The sequence below is a fragment of the Xenopus laevis genome, chromosome 1L (genome assembly GCF_017654675.1).
Source record: "Xenopus laevis strain J_2021 chromosome 1L, Xenopus_laevis_v10.1, whole genome shotgun sequence".
In the NCBI taxonomy this organism is placed as follows: Eukaryota; Metazoa; Chordata; class Amphibia; order Anura; family Pipidae; genus Xenopus; species Xenopus laevis.
Window position 1 is genome coordinate 75,458,717 of NC_054371.1, and position 8,400 is coordinate 75,467,116.

Genomic DNA, 8,400 nt, shown 5'->3' on the forward strand with positions numbered 1-8,400 from the left:
TAATCACAAAAAAGAAATGAGCAAATAGGAAAACTATAATTATATAAATGATATAAATCCAACGTCCCTTAGTTAATAGAAAACACATATATGTAGATAGCAGTATTCCTTTGATTGAAAAAATCACATAATAAATGAAATATTAGTTTATTTTTTGGAGTTGGTGAAGCTGAATTCAAACCCTTAAAATCACAAGATATTATTTGGAGTTATCAGCAATCTAAATATGGTAATAAGGATTTGATTTGTAGTGACTGCTTTGGTATTAAATTTGGTGCAAACACAAGTATAACGTAGTGTATCCCCTATACCAGTGCTGTCCAACTTCTGTGGTACCTAGGGACTACATTTTTCTGGCCTACATAGTGGAGGGCTGATAATGGAAGCCAGTGTTGAACACTTCCCACTTTAAACCACACCCATGTTAACACAAGATTATATCCACATAAAAAAAAACCAGCGCAACAAAAAACCAAATGGTTGGTGCTCACTGCAGGGATATCACTTATCACTCATATGTGAAAAAAATTATCATAGTAAGACATGCCCTTAAATCCATATGCCTCCTCTTCCACTTTGGATAACACAGCACCCTCAGCACATGATTAAACTCCGTAGGGGCCCCCTAACAATAATTTATTTTCAAATACTAACAACCCCCCCAGAACAAATATCAGGCTTATGTTCTACATGTAGAGCGGGACACATACAGGCAGAGTAGGGTACACGCAGGCAGAGCAGGGCACACACAGGCACAGCATGGCACACACAGGCAGAGCAGGGCACACGCAGGCAGAGCATGGCACACACAGAGAGAGCAGGGCAGAACAGGGCACATGCAGGCAGAGCATGGCACACACAGAGAGAGCAGGGCACACAGAGAGAGCAGGGCACACGTAGGCAGAGCAGGGCGCACACAGGCAGAGTACAGCAAACACATGCAGAGCAGGGCACACACAAGCAGAGCAGGGCACACACAGGCAGAGCAGGCATACACAGGCAGAGCAAGCATACACATTCAGAGCAGGGCACACACAGGCAGAGCAGGGCACACACATGCAGGCAGAGCAGGGTACATGCAGGCAGAGCAGGGCACACACAGGCAGAGCAGGGCACACACACACAGGCAGAGCAGGGTACACGCAGGCAGAGCAGGGCACACACAGGCAGAGCAGGGCACACACAGGCAGAGCAGGGCACACACAGGGAGCATATGGAAGGCAGAACAGAGCAGGAGACAGGTAAACCCATCAGGACCACTCTAATATGTACTACATACAGTGACACAGTGCTCTGCCCCATTAGCATTTTGAATAATGTGTTAACAGTTGAACAATGTGGGCAGTTTCAGTCTGGGTCTCAGGTGTGAACAGTACAGGGCTTTAGGGGTGTGAACAATGCAGGGGGTTCACAGGTGTGAACAATACATGGGATAAATCTGAATTTGAGGTTTAAACAATGCAGGGGCCAGTTAATCTCTGTAGTGATACCATTTAAATGTTACACATGGTAAACAGACACAGCAGGTAGGTGGGGGGCCACCAGTTGGACAGCCCTGCCCTATACTAAAGCAAAATCATATAACATATATGAATGGAAACAGCACTAGTGACTGTAGCACAATACAGATATATTGAGGAGCAGTCAGTCTGTGAGCAATCTATCTCATCATCTCCCCCTATGAAGTTATTCGCTAAATCAAATATGTCATGTTATAGTAGAAAAACCAACGTCCTTACCTTACGAAAGCAAAAACATTTGCAAATTGATTTCCACATTTTGTTTTGTTTTGTTTTCTATCTCAAAAAAAAAATTCTTTCTGTGGAGAGAAAAAAAGAAAACCATTAATAATCCAAATACTTTGTTGTATGTGATATCCCTGTTTGTATCCCTGTATGTAATATCCCTGTATATATATACAGTATTTATATATATATATATACATACATACATATACGTCACGTAAGATCCGCAGTCTCGGGTCTTAAGTAAAATTATAACCAGTTTTATTGTTACACACGAGACTGGTGTGTCTCGGAGGAGGCCGAAATGTCAGTCTCATATGTAACAATAAAAATCTTTATAATTTTACTTAAGACTTGAGAGTGCGGATCTTACGTGATGTTTATGAATTGTAATTATTGATACTGCACCCAGGCAATTTTTACTATTTTTTGAGAGTGCTGGCTACCTTGTGGACTATATAAACACATATATATGTGTGCGTGTGAGTGTGTGCTTATATATACATATACAGCTATGGGATCCATTACCGAAAACCTGTTATCGAGAAAGCTCCATATTACAGGAAGGCTATCACCCACAGAATCAATTTTAATCAATTAATTAAAATTCTAACATATTCAGGTTACCACTAGCAGTCTGAAATTGCACACTGTATCAGTATAAAACGATTATTTTTAATAAAGTATTCTCCCAAATAAATGAAGATCTACTCACCTCAGTCTCCTGATCAAGAATGAGAAATCTCAGGGCTGTAGCTGTACACCTTGACTTTGTCCATTATGACATCACAATGACAAATGTTTTTTCCAACAGCTGTGAGATTCAGAGCATTATGACATCACCCATGCAGCCCAAGGCAGGACAGTTATAGTTGCAAGTTACATCATGGTTGCTCAGTTCAGTTGAATTCAAATAAATTGAAGAATTAAGTGCAGTGGGTTTTATTACCATGATAAGTGTGTGTTTATTCAGTAGTAGTGATGGATGAATAAATTCGCCAGACATGAATGCACGCATAAAAATTGTCGTGCATCAAAATTATTTAGATGCCAATTGACTTCAATGCATTTGGACCAAATAGTTGCGTGTATAAAAATTGTCGCTCGTGTCAAAATTGACACGTGTCACAATTATTTTGTCGCCCGTTAACTTCAATGCGTTTTGTTAATTTTTTGCTGTTTCGTGAATTTTGCCGTAAATTTGTGAATTATTCGGCGACGCGAAATGCCACAGATTCGCCAATCCCTATTCAGTAGCCATTCTCAATATAGGGAATGATGCCATCATAACATGTATATTTTTGTGTATTATTTGTATAAGAAATGGTACAATTAATATATTACAAAGACTGCCCCATTATTATATATAATGTATATGAGTATAGGGAACGCAGTGTTGGCTTGTACCTGACATTCACTGAGTTAGCAGCAATCTTTGCTCATTGCAAAACAGTCCTGTGGTTTTTTAGTATTTAAAGGTATTTTATTCAACTGGGGCAGCATAGCGCATCTTGACACAACTGGATATCAGTGCAAAAGGCTTTTTGGCCTTAGATTTAATCATGTTAATATATTTATGTTATGTATTTAGCAAATAAAAGTCTGGGCAAATTTGCAAGCAGTACATTGTAACTGAATTAAGATTTTTAAAGTGGACAGCTGGTACATCATCACATACAATAGTTATTTATTAGAAACTTGTCAGTTTATCTTTGTAAAGTACATTAATGCACCAGTGGGTCAGTTTAGGGGGCCCATTTATTATTCCTGGTCAAGTTTTTGAGGTGGAAAACTAGAATTTTTTTATGGGAAAAATAAAAATTCAAATTTCTAGAAATTAATTATATCCCAAAAAAAATCCAAATATACTTTATTGCAAACCTGTCAAGGTATGTAGAAGTCAATGGCAGATGTTACTGAAGTTGTTTCTTGACATCTTTATCTATGCTGTATAATCTGATAAAGTCTGGATTTTCATCTGATAATAGTTATGTATTCACTGAAGACATCACAATAACAAGAAGGCAATCAGATGGCACTCACTCAGCAAACTGTGTTTACAATTTGTGCTTTATTCAGATCTCCACACAACATTTCGGAGGCTGTACCCCATTTCTCAAGTGCATTTCACGTGAAAGGGGGTAGAGCCTCCGAAATGTTGATTCAGTCCCATACTATAACCATTGGCAAAAGTTGTAATTCACCTGTCTGAGCACACAGGGTGGATTTTTGTCTAAAAATGAACTACAACCTGAGATCTGCCCCATACATGGTCTGACTTAAGCGCTACTTTCCGATGATCCCACAAGCTGTATGGTTAAGTACAAGTCATTGTAATTCAGGTGTGGACTCATTGAGTTGATACATTTCTCAGCAGTATTAGTAACTATTGTATCAAGTCTAACAGCTGCCTGTAATGAAACCCAGAGATTCTGCTCAACAGGGACAAAGATAAGAAATGTATCAACTAAATGTATCAATTAAGAACAGTTTACACAGGGTCGGCAAGTCCCCTCCCAGAGCTGTTTTATAAGGTGAAAACTTGATTTACACTTCAATATCAGAAGAACGGTCACACATAGAAAATAGAAAGTAATTGGAAAAAGTCTTTATTTCTGGTGAGCTGTCTGAAACCAGCTGAAAAAAAAAAATAGTGTTGATTGGTGAACAACCCCTTTAACTAATGAGACTGAGAATAAATTGGCATACTTTTTTTTAATCAATGGAATTGATTTTGGTATTGATCTTTAGGAGTTGCAGTGCTGCATATAAGTTTGTTATTGTTCCATAGTGGAACTGATTTTTATGTCATATACAATGTAACTGCCCCTGGAAACCTGTCAGAATCATTTTAGGAAAATCAGGACAGGTTACTATAAAGAATTAGCACTGATTAATGTCACTCTACTACCCTTACAAAATGCATCAGTTAATAGCACTCCTCCAGCAGAATACTGCATTGAAATCTGTTTTTAAAAAGAGCAAACAGACTTTTTTTTATATTTAATTTTGAAATTTGACACGGGGCTAGACATGTCCTTAGTTTCCCAGGTGCCTCAGCCATGTAACTTGTGCTCTGATAAACTTCAATAACTCTTTACTTCTGCGCTGCAAGTTAGAGTGCTATCACCCCCTCCCTTCCCATAGCAGAACAATTGTCAGGTAACAAGATAACAGCTCCCTGACACCTTAATTGCTAAAAGGATCTCCCCACCGAGTGGTAGAGATGAGAATAACACTCAATAGTAAAACACCCAAACCCGACTCCTTAAGTTACATCAAATAGGTGAAACAATACCTTATCTGAAAGCATTTCCATAGTGAAGTGCTGGCTGGGTATATTTTCCATTTAAATTAAAACATACAGGGTCACATTAGTTCCATTTTTGACATGAAAAGAAAACAATTATATTCTTTAATGAATTTGTTGTGTATGCTTCTCTGTGAATTTCAATAGTTTGGAGGTTATTTATCAAGCTCTGAATATCCGAACCTCTAATTTTTCGAGATTTATTAAAGTCCGATGGTCTAAAAACTCTGAATCCGAAACCCCGGCATCTAAAAGCTCTCGAGGTCCTGTATATGTCAATGTGGACGGTCCCAGTGTCTGCTCTGATGTCCGTACCGATATCCAGTGTTTTGGCGCAAAAAACTCAGAAAACTCTGAAAAAATCAGTTATTGCGGAAAACTCCGAACAATTTGGAGTTTTCAGGGAAAGCTCCGAAGTTTGCCCGACCCTATTTTTTCAGGCTTTTTTCTTCATATATAAGGTCCATTCGGGAATTCAGAGTTGCTTGGAGTTGAATATTAGAAATACTGAGATAAATTCGGAGCTTGCTAAATAACCCCCTTTGTGTTTTACATCTTAAGCTAAATGTATTGCATCCTTGAAATGTATTGTACAATAGACACAAGGAGCAAGTAAATAGGGGGTAGCAAACTGTGCTGTGTGTGTGGGAGATGGAGGAATAAAAGATGCTCACTGTAATTTATAGAGTGAAAAGACCTTCAAAACAAGAAAGTATTTTCACAATCATTTATCGAAGCAGCATTTCCAGACAGTGCACGATTTAACATGAAAATTCTGAGTTACAGTTGTGAAACAGCATCTGCACATTTTTTTTTTTTTTTTTTGCCTTTTACCTGCTAGATCTATGTCCAATACAATTCAGGTGGATCAGTCTAGATATGGGATAAAATGTAGAGAGTCTGGCTTGGTCTTTGCATTGCATACCAAACCATATTGAAATCTTGTGTGTTATGACAGATGTTTCGTTGCAAAGAACGCCTTTTTGCTTATTGATATTAATCCCAGATTGTTTAGTGAAAATGTAGGCAACTTGACTGCCATAATGAATGAGCAAGAATTTGCACAGAATAGAACTTTCTGCTACTGACTGCATTTGCTCACATCAATGCATTAGAGAAGTGTGGTTGTGAGTGGGGCAGTGACAGAACAATGTAATCTTATTGGACATACAAAGTCAATGCAGGGGATACAGGTATATATGGCACTGGCCTAGCCACTCGCCAGTAGTAAATCCAAGTAAAGAAGAATGCCAATACCTGTGCTTGCAGAAAAAGGGGTGATCCCAAATTTATTCAATGGTGCTTCATAACACTTAACAAACGATCAAACGTTTCGGGACCGCACTGAGGAAGGGCCATGCGGTCCCAAAACGTTTGATCGTTTGTTAAGTGTTATGAAGCACCATTGAATAAATTTGGGATCACCCCGTTGTCTGCAAGCACAGGTATTGGCATTCTTCTTTACTTGGATCTTATTGGACATGCAATTCTTTGCAGTGCCACCCATACATAGCACTCAACCACTTATCTTTTCCACGTGCCTTGGTTTTCAGGTTTAACTTTCCCTAAGTAATGCTAGGGAATGGTTGTGACACAAAACAAGGGTTTCTGTCAAGAAGACCTTATAGCTCTAATGCCTGTAAAGGCCTTAAAATGATAACACCTACCTGATGTGCACCCCGATGGGGCCTGATGGAGCAGTGATAAAGCATATCCCCGGTCCTGCCTGTGGCTGGTTACGCCACTACATATTCTATTGAAACTGTATCGTAAAAGTGGACACAGAAGAGGCAGGCTTCTTTAAGTAAAGACAGACCGACTCAAATATCTGATTTTATAGTAGAGAATAAATTATTGTCTCTTCCGGATATACAGGAAAGATGGGGTAGCCATCCAAGGGATGGGTGGAATTATATTCAACTCTCGCATTATGTAAACGTCCTAAATAATAATAACTGGAATAGGGAAGAAGAACTTATTGAAAAATCTTTAGATATCCATAAATCTATTTCAGTAATTTATAAGTTCCTGATAAAAAAATCTTTGGGAAAAGATAAAAGGATAGAAGAGAATTGGCAGAAAGATTATAAAATTGTTTTGGATGAAAGTGATTGGAAAAAAAAAATATTTCTATGCATAAAAGTTCTGTGGCATCAAGGTCGCAAGAAGCAAATTACAAATTGTTAATGCAATGGCACTATACCCCTCTAAAACTAAATCAAATGTTTAAGGAAACTAGCAATATATGTTGGCGATGTCAACAGGGAGAGGGTTCACATAAACATGTGTGGTTTACGTGTTTGAAAATAGAAACCTATTGGAAGGATATAAGAGAACAATTGCAGAAGTTGGATCTGATACACCCACAAGTAAACTTACCTGTATTGGTAACCCTCCATTACGACACGTGGAATCAGAGGGTAATTCAAAACAAATTATTATTATTTTTAATACAAGCGGCTAAAGCGTTGATCCCTAGACATTGGCGATCTATGGAACCACCTTCAAAATTAGAGTGGTATAGGTATGTTGAGGATATAAGGAAATTTGAAGAAATTGGAGCCCTGCGAAACGGCGCATGGGAGACATACAATAAAACATGGGGTACTTGGAGTCAAAAAGACAACTAGGGAAAATTTAGAAATTGCTTAATGATACAAGAGAATACGGAATAAAATATCTTAATTGTAACCAGAATAAGAAGGACTCTCAGGAAGGTCATACAGATGTGTACCCGGCTTTCCATATCGATGCTCCCCTTTATGTTTTGTACCCCACCCCCTTTTATATTAATGTATTATTTTTATTTACATATTTATTTGTGTTGATTTTTCTTTTGGTCCCTTTTTTTCCATTACCCTCCCTTTTTTTATTTTTTGGGCTGGCGCGGTTTTCTGCTGATCAGAGCACCAGCCCGGGGTGTCATATAAGTACAAATAATCACTTGGGGGTGCCTAACTTTTGGCACCCCAATTGTAAAATGCTATTCCTTTAAAAGGACTTGCAACCAAACACACTCCTTGCACTTCTATAATTTTGGGCTGAGCACCATTGTGTTTCTTCTGCCTCTTCTGATGAATTGTGTGCATGTGTGCCTATTGACACTGTGGAACCCTGGAGCTACTACAAGTTGTACAAATTACGACTTGATGTGTGCCACAAATGTGCATCCTAATAATACACATTGCACCTGGTGAGTAAATGCGAAAAATGTTTTTTTTCTTTTTTCCTAAACTCATATTGTAACTGTGCATATCCTTAGGGGGTTTCTGGCAAAACTTTATAGTGTCTTGTTTCTCAAAAATCGTGTCAGTAATATTTTTTTACATGCTAAGAAACATAATG